The following is a 6,714-nucleotide window of genomic DNA, read 5'->3' as shown; positions in this document are numbered from 1 at the left end:
CAATTTTTTTTTTTTTGCAGAAAATTTAAAACTTTACTCCTTGTGCAGCATACTATTTTTTTTTTTTTTGATCGGAATAAAATTTTTTGCGGTTTATGTGGTCTATAGCAGCTACTTTTTTATCATTTTGACATTTAAAGTTTCCTATAAAAAGTTGTTTTTCGATACACCCTAATAAATCCCCCCTCCCTCCATGAAATTGAAACTTTCCAGAACTGAATATCACTTTCATTCAATAATGCACTTTTTTATTCCCTCATTTATTTTACCTCATGTATTTATTAACAAATGAATTAATTTATTAGTTAATTGTTTTGTTAAAAAATATTTTTCACAATGAAATAAAAAATATTTAATTCGAAAAATATTTCACTTTTCACTTTGCCTCAGGAAAAACAAAAGTGACAAATTTCCACTTATTTGAAAGCACAATTTCACAGCCAAAAATAAAAAATGATGTTTCAGTGCAAGTTTTGTAATAAAATACATTGTTCTTTCTTTATATACTGTAATTTTCAAAACAAATTTGCAATTTGTTCATTTTGAAAAAACTCAGTCATCTTAACTATTTCACTTTTCCCCACATTCTCCTACATTTGAAGAAAAAATAAAAAAGGTATCATCAAAGTCATGCACCACTTTTCAACCATGTGTGACTGCCCTGGGCCAGGGGAGTATGATGGTGAAATTCTTCCCCATAAAATTATTTTTTTGGAGCGCCTTACCTAGAGATGTAAAATTTCCGGAAATTTTGAAGTGGTGAAAGAAAACCGTTTTTTTACCGGTTTTTTTCGGGAAAAATTGATTTTTTTATGAATAAAAATAGGGTTTCTTAATAGCTCTGTGTTTCTTGGAACATGTAAAGAGTTCAGCATTAAAAAATATATGCAATCTACACATCTTCTTTTTCTGATTGACAGAAATACACATAAAAGTAAGTTTAATTAGAAAAAAAAAAAAAAAAACTTTTTGTTTTATAACTGAGAGCTTTCTTGATCAAACACCAGAAATAAGTCAAGTTGTCGTTCGACCAATAATATTGAGTAATATGTGTGTAATCATAACAATTATATTTTCTGTTTTAGATTGCTTTTGAAACTTGAAATAATAATTATAATTTTTGACTTTCAAATATGATTGACATTGTTTGAAAGAAAAATAAGTATGATTTCTCTTCCTTACAATGTAACTTTACTGAATGACAATAAAAGCTACTGAGTTTTGATTTTTTTCTAAACCAATCTAAGTCCAAATCAAAACTAAATCGGTTTTTCCTTTCCTTTCCCACAGAAACCCCAAACCAAAACTGCATAATGGTTTCTAAAGCTGAATCAGAACTTAAACTGGAGTTTCGGTTTATTCATACGGCCGTGCTAAGCAAAGTAGTAAAAGTTTAATAGTAGTAGTAATTTTTTTTTGGGGGGGGGGGAAGTATTAAATGTTTTTTTTTATATATATATACGCAAATTATATTATCATACAACAACTTGCATTATCAAAGTTACACAGTATTTTAACATACAAGAGGGGTGGGGGGAGGAAATTTTCATCAGAATTTATGTATGAGAAATTTCTAATCACTTTTTGCTGAAAATTTCAAGTAAAACTTCCTGAAAAGTTGAATTTTTTTTTTTAATTTTTCCGAAGTGGAAATAAACCCCTTCGGGAAAAAACGTTTTTTTTCCCGTTTTTTTTTCAGAAATTTTCCGTTTATTTTTCCGACCGTTTTCGTCTCTAGCCTTACTTCATATTAATACTTTGCTACGGGCCTAGAACCTTCAATTTTGTCTGTTCAATGTATGAACATTAACTTATTTCCGTTTGATATAGTATTACTTGTTGCCCGAAGTTATGAAACCATCGTTTATGAATCTATTTATTTTATTCTTTTTAAAGGAACTCCTTCAGTGATAATTGTACAAATTCTTCAAATGGAAGATCTCAAGTTTTCTTCAAGGGTACAATTGTGAATTTTTTAACACTTGATAACCAGTAGTGTATACTGTGTTTTGTGTGCAATGTAATTACAAATTGACATTTTACAGTTCTATGAAATTTCATGTTCCTCTGTATATTTATTTTGTTTTAAGTTGTTTATTAAGTATTTTATTTTGCTTTACCTTCAAAAATATTTTTTGTCTCATATTTTATATAAAATAGTTTTATATGAACAAAACTTTGAAATATTTTAACAAGTTATTGAATTCCCAAAAATGCAATAACTACTTACATATTTGTGCCATATTATATGAGCGAATTTATTTTACTGTTGACTAAAGTAAGATAAAATTGTGTAAATGATAAAGGCTATTGATTATTTATGGTTTACATTTATTCTAGTCTTCCATAAAACTTCCTAAATGATATTGATTATTTAAACTAAAAATTAAGAAATTAATATTTTAAGGTTGTGAAATAACTTTTGTTTTATATCAAACTTAAAATGATTCTCATCTCAATAAAACTTAAATTATTTGAAGAAAGTATTTCAGCATATTTCTACAAACCTTAGTTGTAATTGAAATATAGTATCACTAACATCAATGAGTTCTATTATTCAAAAATTATAGTTGAAAATTTTAATGTTACATTCAATATTTTATTATGTATATGTGATTGTATGTATGGTTATTTATTTATTTATTTGTACTAGATCTGTCTGTCCAAAAGGGTTGTCTTGAAAAAAAAAAAAATTCTTTCCTTTTTGCTCTACCCATGCCATATACTGTAATGATGATCGTTACTGACATAATAATTTAAACCTCAATGAAAACTTAGGCTGTTTCCCCCTTGTGTTGTTTGAAACTGCCCGTGGACCTATATGTCCAGATGGCTCAAGAAGAGTACAGTACAGTGAAACTCCTCAGGAGCGACTGCCTGTTGTTCTGAGAAAAAATGGTTGTGAAGAGAAGTGGTCGTCAAAAAAGCGTCAACATTAGATTGCTCAAACAGCTTGAACAAAATTCACTATTATTTGTGAGTAATACTTGATACATTCGCTGCTAATACATTGCCCTTTAGCCTATCGGGTAAGTTATAATTAAGGATAATTTATGTCAACAATTATAACATCATGGGCTGGCGCGAGATCAGCATCAAAAGTGTTAAGCATTTGTTGTTGCTTTATTTACTGAATTTTGCGTGTGGGAATGGTTATGTATTTTAGAAAGAAAAATACTATGACTCTTTTTAAAGTATGACCAATTTTATGATTTTTCCCTTTCCTCCTGATATAATCTAATACAATTTTTTCTTTGCTTCTGAAGAAAGAGCATGTATACTAATGTTTTGCTAGCTGCTTGAATTTTAACTGATGAAGTTTATTTATCAGAAAGTTTGCCAGAAATAGGGCGCTCATTCCGTATGTATGGAATAGGGCTCCATAGAGTTCATCTGCCAAACACATCATTCGATACCCGCTATTGTTCACTGTGCATAAAACCTGAAACGCTTTAAATATTTTAATCCTTTATAAAAAATAAAAAAAAAATGCTGGTTCATATTCAAAGTGGAAAGAAACAAGAAAATTTCCATTTTAAAAATAAATTTGGTCGTTAGGAAAGATTGCCTGGTCTTCACTGAACGACTTTTAGCATTAAGTAGGTGGAGATTCATGTAGGAGGGAGGGGCACTTGGAAAATCACTTGTCAAAGGAGGCAGTCGCAGTATAGAGGTGGTTCGTAAAAAAAGTTTCACTGCAATCCTATGTTATTAATTTCATAAAACCCCAGATAAATTTATTATTTGTGTGTCATATAGCAAGAGTTATCTTTGAAATTAATATTCCGACTGAAGGAGATTAGTTCCGATTTTTATTTGAATTCTCTTTGCTGAAATATATTCCTTCCTCAACCTACAACACATATTAATCCTATGTAGTTCAAAAATAAAACACATTATCGTAAGTGCTGTTTCTGTTTGCTATGCAAAAGTTTCTGCTATTTCTGCAACTGTTTCTCATTTTAATGCAAAAGCAAAACTAATTTGTCTCTATCCATGCAATATTTTAATGAATATTTTTGAAGTTTAATATGGAGATGGGTACAATAAGAGATTGTCTTTGAATTCTTATTGAAAATCTGGATATGTCTGTCTTTTGTTTCTAAGCAAGTCAAACCTCTTTTGCATAAGGGCTCTTGGTAACCCTGAAACATGTCTGCAGTTTGTTGCAAATTTTTGTTTTTCAATGTTGCATCATTATCTTTTAGTAAATGAACATGTTTCTTGTTTTAATTAGCCTGGCCAATGCTTATCATTTGAAAATAATACAGTAGTTTAAAGAGCAAACTGCTAGTATATAAAGGCAGGGGTGCAGAAACTGTTTTTAGCGCTAACATTCCCCCCCAATCTATATAAAAATTTCCCCAAATTTTTACAATATGCTTTATGTTTCAGATAAAAATTCATTCATATTACTATTTGAGATAATTTTGGGAAAAAAAAGCAATTGCATCCTTAAAACTAATAGAATGAACTAGTAGCTTGTAAAACTCAGTATCTAAAAAGTAAATGAAGTAAATACATGTAAGTTTTAAGTAAAACATCATATCTAAAATTTATTATTAAATGTAAATTATTATTCAACAAATAGTTGATGAAAATATAAAGAGAATGCAAAAGAAAATGCATTCAAAAGACACTTGCAGAAGAAAAAAAAATCAGATTTTTTTAAACAGAAAATCGAATTTGCAAAATTTCCCCCGATCCTAGATTGCCGGATCGGACATATTCTGCACCCGTGTATAAAAGTGGCCATTAAGTTTAAAGTGAATTGAAGAATAACTATGAGAATGTTTTTTAATAATTAAAAATGTTTTTAAACTTCACATATTGAAACAAAAAAAAAGAAAGAAAAAGCTATTAAAAGCACCCAACTGTCAGAGCAACATGTTGATTGCACAATATTGTCCATATATAAGAACTAATTTGTCTAAAAGTGTAATTAGCTGAAGTGCATAAATTTTATACCAAATGCTTTAAAGTTGGTAAGAAATCTAAGGTTATGTTTTGTGAACTATACTATTCAAATCTGAATAAAAAATAGTTCCAATAAAAAAGTAAACATGTCCTGGCGAAGGTATTTTAGACAAAATCTTCTTTCAAATCAAATCAGCAAGTACGAGGGAAAATCAAAAACTCTTTGAGCCTATTTTTTATTAGCCAAAAACAGGTTCATACAGGTATTTACAAAGATACGTAGCGCACTAAGTACCTTACATTATGTCTCCACATAGTCACCACACCGGTTCAGACATTTGTTCCATCGCAGCACTAAATTAGACATTCCCCTGTCATAGAATTCTTCCTGCTGCTTGTGGAATCACCGTTGGACCGCGTTCTTGGCTTCTGTCCCACCAGAAACGTATTCAGTGGACCAAAATCATAAAAATCACTAGGGGCAAGGTCTGGACTGCAAGTGCATTTCCCTGTGAATTGCTATGGGCTTTTGTCCCTTGCTCCGTACAAAACATATAACACTTCATTGCTCATAACCTGTGAATGGCTAAAAAACAACCGTTATTTTAAATAACTGTTAGCAGATCCGCTCATCATAGAAAAAGGCAGATACGGCTGGCACGGTTCAAGGAATGGTCACTCCCGAGAATGTATACGTTTGCTTTGTATTCACAGCCGTATTTTGCTGCAAAGACTTTTTGATTTGCCCTCGTACTTTCTTACAGGGTCTAGTTCAGTCTTAAAATAATTATTAATTTAAGATTTATTACATACAAAAATAAAGTGATTCTCTAGAGATTGTCGTCTTTTTAAGAAGTAAGTAAAAAATTGAAATTATAGTGCAATATGAAATCTTGTAATTCATTTTTACTTAAATATACCCCCCTTAAAAATTTGTTTTAAGTATACATTTGTATTGCAGAGGTAAACACATAGTATAATACTGAATAGCTAGAAAATATGCAATTTTACAGCATAATTAAAGTGTGTTTTAACAAAATATTTTCACTAACCTAAACTACAGATGCTGCTTACTAAGTTATATTTTTTGTAGGTTTTGAATAATTCTACATTTGCCAGTTATGGCAGATTATCTCTGTGATACATGGATTTCTTTGAGCTATCAATAATAATTCTACATGTTGCTTTTGGTTTGAAATTTTAAGTCTAGTCAAATTTTTAAAACATTGCTATTCAACATCATATGAACCTTTCATGAAATTATAAATTATCCATTTATTCATACTATATACTTATTTTTGTGGGCGCTGATAAAAATTGTTAAATTAAAATATCAATCATAAGAATGCTAGTAAGGTTATTTTGTGTGTGTGTGTGTGTGTGTTTTTTTTTGGTTCAAAGTCCGTTCATAACAGCAATATCAGAAAGAAATTGGCTTTCACATTTTCATGTTTATTCCTTTGCCTACACTGTGATATGCTTGTTCAGCCTATGCCTACAATAGTAATAAGAACTATAAATTTCTTAAATCTGGGCTATGTTTAAAGTAAGACTTATTGCTCATTTCAAGAATTGTATTTCCATCAAATGTATCTTTATTATTGTAGCACAAGAGCTTTAATGTTATATGTTGCATTCTGGTTGTTTTTATTTTTGTTTTGAAATGAATAAATTCTGTAAACATTATTTGTGATCTAAATTGATGAATAAAATCTTATGAAACATGAACAAAATAAAATGCTCACTTTCAGTTACTCATGTTCTCAGAAAAGCATTTTTGTATATAATTGATTAATT

The sequence above is a fragment of the Uloborus diversus genome, chromosome 8 (genome assembly GCF_026930045.1).
Source record: "Uloborus diversus isolate 005 chromosome 8, Udiv.v.3.1, whole genome shotgun sequence".
NCBI classification, from domain to species: Eukaryota; Metazoa; Arthropoda; class Arachnida; order Araneae; family Uloboridae; genus Uloborus; species Uloborus diversus.
The sequence above is the reverse complement of the archived record's forward strand: the minus strand, read 5'-3'. Positions refer to the sequence as shown.